We start from the raw sequence: 10,150 nt of genomic DNA on the forward strand, positions 1-10,150 counted from the left end.
AATCAGCTTTTAAGGGCTGAAATACGTCAGAGGGTGTTACAAGTTTTCCACCAATTACAACTGTGAGCACTCATTAGCATAAGCTGGGGGCAGGTAATAGGGAGGGGCAAAGAGGTAGACCTGAGCACATGTTTATACTAAGAGAGTTTATATAGAAAACACAAGATCCAAACAGAGTCCCACAAATTCCACTCAGCAAGCACAAATAAAACATCAGCTGTAATCCTAGTAACCTTTTGCTAACACAAAGACAAGTGGCTCTATATTTTTCTTTCTGGCTGGATGTATTGAGCTGCTTTGAATTACTTTAGTATTTGTCTATTTCCTTTGTTCTCAAGGCATGGGCGCCTTTGGTCACGTGGGTGACCAGATTAGAATTACTGAGGTGTCCTATGTTCTAGGTTTCATTAGCTAGGCTCCCCACATTTAAAGAGTAATCTAAAGATGAAGAGATCACTATCAGAGAAAACAGCAAGTTTTACAAAAGTGGTTATAAAAGTTTGGAGAAAAAAAATAATTCAAATAAATGGTCCTCCTAAAATGAACATTTTTTAGTGTGAAAAGTTTCAGACATATGGTGGAAAGTTTGCTCAGGAACTGATTCCATTTGATAGATATTTGATGATTTTCAAATATGTAAAAAATATTTCTTTAAAGCCTACCTGCTTAAACTGTGATTCATGACCCTATGGTCATGCAACTGAAAGTGAAAATTGCGAAATAATTGTCACATTTAAGTTTCTGAATGAGCAACAAATCCGAGGTGTTTCTGACAGTGCTCACTCTCCTGGCTGCATTTCTCAAGTAAAAAGAATGGCGAGTGTAAAAGACTCTAAGTCCTACAGTAACATGTAAGCCAGTGAGGCCCCAAAGTTGGTAGCTGTTTAATTCCATGAGTTCTTGTGATCAGTTAGTCAATAGATTTGGCTTTGCCCTGGACCTCTACTCCTAGGACACCGATCTCTAAGCAGCTTACCTGCTGTTATATTGACCACCTTGTTTCACACTTCAGACGGGCAATGCTGTGTGGGGCTCCTGCTGGAAAGAACCTACCTATGGTAGGGTACATTAGTCGCTTTTGCAGATGTTCAAACTACTCCCACTTGCCCACACTGTCTTCTAATTTACTTTTGGAAGTAGAGCTCTTCTTTCCATTTATTTTAAAAATACCCACTTAGGTTAGGACTGGGTCTGAAGGTTTATTCAGTGTGGCTAACCAGAGCTTCTGCTAAAGCACCAGTGAGGTTGTTATTAGGGAGTCAACCCAGCTACAGGATTAGGGGGTCTTACTGGAAGGGTGTATGTAATCAAAGAGCATGTTGAATAGCACAGTGCCCATTCTGGAAGGCAGGTAAGTATCTGAGCACAGAGAGGTATAGTAAACCATATAGATAGATAGATAGATAGATAGATAGATAGATAGATAGATAGATAGATAGATAGATAGATAGATAGATAGATAGATAGATCTGTAAATTCTTAATCCCTACATTTATCTACAGGAGAGAAATCTGGGTTTCAGACATATTCTAGCTTTGCCATAATTAGACTGTAAGGTGGAGTAGTGAGAGTGTGAGCTCAGCAAATCTGACCCCAAAAGTATCACTATTACATTTCATCTTGCTATGTGTCATAATCATGATTGTTTAATAAAAAATTCTATTAAAGAATGCCACCCTCAATATTTCTCCTTGTATGAATGAATCATTTCCCCATTTTAGTGACTTAAGTATTTCCTCTTTAAGTGATTTTTCTTGATCATAAGTTGAAAATTAAAAAAAAATTCATTTCCTATAGAGGTCAGAGGTTGAATAAGGTTAGATCTTTCTGAACAAGCTGTTCGGAAACAACAAAAGAAGTAGGGTGTGGAATGAACAATGAACAAGCCAGACCTGGTCTCTGAGGGGTCCCTAGAGACAGAAATGCCCACAATATAAAAGCAAAATTCATAGAATTTTGCAGCATACATTTAGAGAATTCAGGTTCAATGTAGATAGACTTATAAACTTTTTTCAGCATATTTTTGTTGTTATAAATGTTCTTTATGATTTTCTTGCAATTTTCATAGGCATTTCTTTTTAGTAAAATCAAATATAATACAATTGAATCTCTACTTTCCCTTTCAAATGCCATTCTTTTATTAAAATTGATTTATGCATTTGTCTTTGTCTAGGTGATTTTTTTTGTTTGTTTTTGGGTCACACCTGGCAGCTCTCAGGGGTTACTCCTGGCTCTATGCTCAGAAATTGCCCCTGGCAGGCACAGGGGACCATATGGGATGCCGGGATTCGAACCACTGTCCTTCTGCACCCCTTACCTCCATGCTATCTCTCCGGTCCCTAACGTGAATACTTTTAAATAAAGGGAAGGGAGTATATTTCCATCTTTGATAAAATGGAAAGTTTAAGCAAGATAATATTTTTAAAAACTAAATCTTATTTTGTATTTTGGAGCACCATCTGGTGGATTAATTAACAATAACAGTCTGAAAGAAAAGTGACTTTTTAAATGGCATAAAGATAATGAATAATTAAACACTAGAGGCCTCATCTCTTCTATTTTTTTCCATGTTTCTCTTCTATTTTTCCTTTACTATCCATTCACTTGCTCCCTCTCACTTGCTTTCTTTCTGTTTCCAGCTTTGCCCAGCCATCCTTTCTGTCCAATTATCTATCTAGGAATAAATTTTCAGAATGAACTTACTGGTGCCTATTGTAAAAAACAAATAAACAAACAAACAAAAACGACTAATTGCTTCCTAAATTCCAAACAGAACAAACATATTTGATGTTGTAACACTTGATTTCTTTTTTTTTTTGCCAGAGATAGAATCCAGAGTTGGATGTGTGCAAGTTCTATTTCTCTGTTTTGCGTAGAAACAATCATTCAAATAGAATCCCCTTTTCAAGTTTTATTTGTAAAGGATGCCAAAGGCCATTTAATGGATGCATTTTCACCTACATTTCTGACCCAGCTGCCCAGTAGCTTCTGAAAAAGAAGATTGATTTAGGACAACCTTCTTAAAAAGTCCCCTATCTCAAAGGACCCATGACTAAAATGAATGAGCTGAATGAGACAGGTAAAGGCATTAGGGAGTGGTAGACTAGGAACCCAGAATCCTCACAACTTGCTCAGAGGGGTGTTTATAATAATCATAACAATGTAAACTATTCAAGGCTATATCTAAATAATGATCATAATTATTATACAGTCCAAGATCAATAATAAGAATTATTTGGGTTCAGCTATCAGTTTGTATAAATCAGACAGCTTATTAAGAAATGCCCAAAAGCTTGATTATTGTGAGATCTTCCTAAGTCCAAATGTTAGCAGTTTCAAAACATGCCTGAGGCTGGAAGTGTCAACCTGTGCTGTCAAGTGTGGGAGTTTGGAAAGTCATTCACCTCTGAGAAAGCATGAATGAGTAAGCCTTGGGGGTTGAAGCCCATTGCAGCCTCTGAACACCTCACTTTACCATGCCTGAGGACTGTCTCTCCTCTTAGTCATCACATCTCTGACAAATACTAGCTGTATTGACAAAAAGAATAGTATAAAGTCAGAGAGTGGAGTTGTCCAGGAAGTGACCTTTTGTCTCTGTCACTTTTCTTGTGCCTTAGAATAATTCAAGGTTCAGATTTGAGCTAAGTTGGGATAAGTCACAATAGGCTTTCTGAGTTTGAGTTTGATATTTACACAGAATTTTCAAACCAATAAATTAATATGTAAGTATAAAAATACATTTGGGAAGGTCAAAGAGATAGTACAGTGGGTAGGCTGCTTGTCTTGTATGCAACTAACCTGGATTCAATCCCTGACACCCTAGACAGTCTCCTGTCAAAAGTGATACCTGAGCACAGAGTCAGGATTAGCCCCTGAACACTACTGCTAGGTTTGGCCATGAAACAAAACAAAAATAAAATACATTTGGTTTAAAATACCTTACCTCAAGTTTTGAATCTTTCATCCTGTATTGGAATCTTCTCATTCATACACTCTGCTGAGATGATGAATGCATTGAGGATAGAGGTTGACACTATTTAGACATTTTGTGGAAGGTGGGGGATACCCAATCCAGCAGTTCTCAGGGGCCACACCTGGTGGTGTTCAGGGGAACAAGTATAGCACTAAGATTCAAACCACTGTCACTGCTGCTGCCACACACAAGGCATCCTTTATGTTGTCTCTTCAACCACATTTACACATTTGTAAAAGAAAACTGAGTGAGCTTCCTTTCTCAGAGTTCTCTGAAAACAGTGCAGTTTTATTTTACTTTGCTATTGGTTGTGTTTTAGGATATAAGAAACTCATGATGGATATGATTGGTAATGATATACTTGTTTTTTAAGTGTGAGGTCCTGGGTTAAGTTACCAGAAGATATTACAATGATATTTTATTTATTTATTTGTTTGTTTATTTATTTATTTTGGTTTTTGGGCCACACCCAGTGACACTCAGGGGTTACTCCTGGCTATTCGCTCTTGGCTTGGGGGACCATATGGAACGCCTGGGGATCTAACTGCAGTCTGTCCTAGGCTAGTGCTTTCAAGGCAGATTCCCTACCACTTGTGCCTCCGCTCCTGTCCCTACAATGATATTTTAAAAACAAACTTCACAGCTAAAAAGTCTCATTAAATTATGATAAATATTTTATTAGTTTGTTTGCTTTTTTGTTTTATTTGGTTTTGTTTTTTATATTTTGGTTTTGGCTTTGGAGCCACACACATCAATGCTCTGGTTTCTGCATGAAGGAATCACTCCTGGTGGTGTTCAGGGGACACCATATGGGATGCTAGGGATTGAACCTAGGCTCAGACATATACAAGGCAAGTGCCTTACCTATTGTATTATTGCTCCAGACTCAATGACAATGATATTGTAATAAAAACCTTATAGCCAAAGAAAGATCTGAGGCTATCCTTTGCCTATTAGGCTGTGTAAACAAAATACCATAGAGTAGTAAATTTCAGCAATCGAAATTTATTCTTTCACATTTGCTGAAGTCTAAAATCAAGGTTGGCTGACTTAGTTCCCGTTGGGGCCTCATCCTGGCTTGCACAGTCTCCCACTTTCTGTGTCCTTGCATAGCCTTTCCCCACCATGTGCAGGGAGAGAGCACAAACAAGTTCTCCAGTGTCTTTTCTTACAAGAACATTGTTCTTCTTGAGCCACACCCTCATGACCTCATTTGACCTTAATTATTTCCTCAGAAGTGCCATCATCAAGTACAACCACACTGAGGTTCAGGTTTTCAACACAGAATTCTCATGGGAACATGGGTCACAATGAACCTCCACTGTTCTTCATCACTTGCACAATGTCTGCCGGAACTAAAATAACCCTTAAAAAAGCTCACTTTTAACGTTGGACTTTTAAATTCCAACCAAATAACTTTTTCCCTCCTTTACCCTGACCTACCAATCTTTAAGACTTGACTAGGCAACTCAATGTTTATTTTTACATATTTAAAAAAATGAAAATATTATGTTATAATCCTTCAAAGTCACTTTTACTTAGACTAATAACTCATTTTCTTTTCTTTCTTTTATTTTTTGGGGGGTGTGGGGGCTATACCTGGTAACGCTCAGGGGTTACTGGTTACTCCTGGCTATGCTCTCAGAAATCGCAACTGACTTGGGGGACCATATGGGACGCTGAGGGGATGGAACCACGGTCTGTCCTAGGCTAGCACAGCAAGGCAGATGCTTTATCACACCACGGCTCCAGCCCTGATAACTCATTTTTTAAGGAACAAAGATAAAAATGAAAAGGTCCAGACTTATTAATCCCCATCTCCTAAAGAAAATGGTAAGTAGATGACTTCTTAGAATTCTAAAGTCAATCCTAAGGGGCTAAAATGACCATACCTAGTATAAATTATGAGTAATACTATGGATTTAAGTGGAAAGAAAAATCTTAGAAACTTTTTAATAATAAAGGAAGAATTATTCCCAACATGAAATTAAGCCATGATGCAAGATTTTCAGATGGGCTCCTTCTAATTACTGTTTTGAAAAGATTGTTGTGAAATGCCCTTAGGTACTGGGTATTAGCCAGTGGTCCCATTCCTCCGACTTCCTCTTCCGTGTGCCCTTCAACCATGTTTGTTCTTCCCTTTGGCTGCAGCTGATTGGTAGACAGCTGACCCAAAGTGAACTGACCTGATTAGTTATTGCTTTTTCTCACTGGAAGTTGGAAGAAAACCTAAGGGGTAAAAAATGTTTGCTAAATGTGAAGTCTTAGTAGCCAAGGGAACTTCTGAATGCCAACTGATACCAACCAAGAAGCAAGACCAACTTAGAACCAAGAGGAACAAAGCAGTTTTTGAGAGATAAATTTATTATTACTATTACTATTATTATTATTATTATTATATTTATTGCGAATCACATAGATTTACTAGAAGAAATTAAGGTCTCTTGGATAAATTCTGTTCGTTATTAAAGCTTGTTTTAAAACTCACGGTTATTTTGTTCAACACATTTTTGTAGCTCTTCACATTGCTTGTTTTGCAAGTAAAACTGCATTTACAGCATGGAGTCCTGTGTACAAAGTAGGCTGTGGTTTTCACAACTGGTGACCAAGAGATCCTCACAGAAATCCATCAGAATTATCCATCAGATAGCACATTTTGACTGAAGAAATCATTTTACTTCAGGCTAGCAGAACTGACTGACAGAGGAAAGGCCAGGGGAACAGGATCTGCCTTTTACCATCCAAAACTTTGGCTTTGAACTCATGGAAATATTTAACCATAAAACTGGAGGGTATGGGGCCCGGAGAGATAGCACAGCGGCGTTTGCCTTGCAAGCAGCCTATCCGGGACTGAAAGTGGTTGATTCGAATCCCGGTGTCCCATATGGTCCCCCGTGCCTGCCAGGAGGTATTTCTGAGCAGACAGCCAGGAGTAACCCCTGAGCAACGCCGGGTGTGGCCCAAAAAACCAAAAACCAAAAACAAAACAAAACAAAAAAAAAACAAAAAACAAAAACAAAACCTAAAAAACAAAAACAAAAAAAAAAACCAAAACAAAACTGGAGGGTATGGAGAAGAAAGAAGCCTGCTGTACCACAACAGACCAAAAGACCACAGTGGAGAATTGACACTTTGCTGAGAGACACAAATAGGGACCAGAAGCTAAAGATTTAAATGATTATTCAATTTCCAAACACAAACATACAATATCCTGCTGAGAAAGAGGTGTTAGTTAAAATATACCGTAATTCAGGGAACAATGTTAATGAATAGGGCTGCTTTTGGCATTTAGACAAAGACTGGAGAAGACTATTGGAGCTCACTTGTCACTGTCAAAAGAGGTATCAGGGATTACTCAGACTGTTTAAAATGAAAGGCTCATGTTCTTTCCCATGTGCGGATCTATTGCTTATGTCTATGTTTGGAGACTCAAAAAAAAAAAAAAGGTCTCTAGGACTACAATTAAATTTAGGTCATAATTTTTTTTTTTTGCCTAGTTCTGAAGACTGCTAAAATACTTGATCTCTTTTTTTTAAGCTCATATAACTCTGTGCTAAAAGTCTAGAGATTCAGAAAATCTTCCATTTATTTTAGAGTTTAGCTCAAAAATTTTGATGACACATTTCCACTTGACAGTGCAATGAAGACTGGCTTCTTAGAGCATTTAATCAAACACTGATCATGAAGACACTCACTTTCTTCAGAAAAGAGCACCATTGTAAGCAGAATCTCTAAAAATGTACTGAGTTTTAAATTAAATGGGCAGCTATTCCCAAAAAACAATACCATGGCAGCCCATGGCATTTGTTGCATGTTTCTTGTTCAGGTACTTGCAGCAAAACTAAGTCTTTAATTTAAGAATGTGCCAGAGGCAGTGTTGGGAAATGTATAATTAATGGAAACTGGAGCCTGGAAAATGCAAGTTGGCTCACCTTCTTGGAGCATCATTTGTTAGATCCAATTGAAAAAGCTAGAAGTTATTAAAAATGCATGCAGAATTTCTTTTTAAGCATTAACACACCACTACTTTAAATGTTGGTTCTGACTGAGACATTTCTCTCTGCAGGTGCTTTTTTACCCCTGTAACCTCAGTATGCTGCCTGGGCCTCAGGAGACTAAACAAAGTGCTAACTTAAAAATTCATTATATTATTTGTTCCCTTTCCAAGACATAAAATGTATTCTATAATTTGCTCTTCTGAATCCCTGGGGATCTTAATCTTCAAGGTCTTGTGTGCTTGTATGAAGCCACTAATATACTGGAGGCATTTTAAAAAATACATCACACCCAAAAGTCTTAAAATGTGAAGTGAAAATTCCATCACATTAAGTACCCTGAAATAAGAAACAGAGAAAGTAATGACAAAGCTGGTATCAACGCTCTAGATTCCTGAGAAGGTAGGATGAAGGGCTAAATTCTTGTGTTTCCATTTACCAACAGATGGTGGAAAATACAAGAATAGTTCTGGAGTGTGAGGTTACTATCGAAAATCCTGAACAAAATATATTCAGTTGTGTAGTGATGGGACAAAATATAAAAATGACAGGCATATAAAAAGGATGACATTTAAATAGGCATTTTTTTTGACACTAGTAAATCCTGAGAAAAAACACAGACTCAGGACAGATAAAGCAGCTGGCTGTTTACCTCTCACCTTTCAAAGAGTCTCTCAAAAGGTCATGGAAGGCCAGTTAAGCAATTTGATTTATCCAACAGGATCATAGGAAAAGGCAGGAGCTTGGCACCATGTAAGGAACCAGATCCAATCACAGAGCAAAGTGGGTGATACAACATATCTTACTGATATTTTAAAGCGAAGCCTTAAAATTTGGGTCATGATTACAATTTAGATTTTCTTTCTTTGGGAGCTTGTGTGTGAATTCACTTCAAAGTACTTCCTTCAGTCTTAATCAAAAAGAACATAAACTAGAAATGGAGCAACAGAAGAATCTAATCAAAGAGCCACCCATGGATTCTCTAAGAAAAATATTTTTGTGAGTGAAACCATAATTTTTTAAACTCAGAAAATCTTTACTTATGTATCTTTGTTTAATTTCCCAGTGTTTGAGTTTTTCTCAACTTAATTATGATCAATTTCAATTTTGAAAGCATCATGGTCTAAGAGGATAGTTGATAGAATTTGTCATTTTGATTTTATGGAGATATTCTTTATGACCCAGTATGTTGTCTACCTTGGAAACTGTCCTATGTGTACTGGAGAAGGATGGGAAAGAAAATTCAAGATTGGGGAGATAGAATGCCTATATATGTCTGCTAGGCCCATTTCTTATATTTCTTCTTTCAAGGCCAGTGTTTGCTTGGTTGAGTTTTTGCCTCATTGATCTACCATAGTGATAGAGAAGTGTTAAAGTCTCTTACTACTATGGTATTATTGTCAATGTTTCTTCATGCCCATTAATAGTTGTTTTGAAGTTTTGAATATTTGACTACCATTGAGTGCATATGTTTTGGAGTATAAATTTTTTTTGATATTGAAGAAAATAGTTTTATTCTTCTTTTTTAATTTCTGGGGTTTTTTTGGGGGTGGTGGTGGCACACCAGTAGTATTCGAGGCTAATTCCTGGCTCAGCAATCAGGAATCACTCTTTCTTGGAAGGCTTTAAGGGATCATGTAGTATACCAAGGAATGAACCCAGGTTGGCAGCATGCAAATCAAATAACTAAGTTGTTTTACTGTCTATCTCCTCCAAAAATATTTTTATTTAAAAATTCAGTGGCAGGTGGAGGCAAGGATAGCAAATTGATAAGAGGTGTAAAAAAAGTCTTCATATTTAGCTAAGCATTTGTCCAATAATCACAGTGGATTAGATCAGAGAGAAGCAAAACTTATTTAAAGATAGAGTTGCAGATTAAGAAAATTGTCTGATTATAACTCACTCTTGATGACATTAGCATATATGATGAGAGACTGTGTTACTCAGGAGAGTAATCAGCCTAGAAACATAGGAAATGGGGAGTTCAAGCATTATCTCTAAGTACCATTTCTGTGAGACTCGGATTTGAGGGATTTGTTCACTTTGGAGATGCTCTCTCTCTGGGGTTAGGAGTTATACCAGCCTTCTCATAGCCTGGACAAAAGATACGTTCAGACCACTTACATAATTGCTTCAACTTGGTCTTTTCTAACTTGACTTGAGCATCCTTCATCTGACTTGA

Source organism: Suncus etruscus, chromosome 16 (assembly GCF_024139225.1).
Source record: "Suncus etruscus isolate mSunEtr1 chromosome 16, mSunEtr1.pri.cur, whole genome shotgun sequence".
Taxonomy (NCBI): Eukaryota; Metazoa; Chordata; class Mammalia; order Eulipotyphla; family Soricidae; genus Suncus; species Suncus etruscus.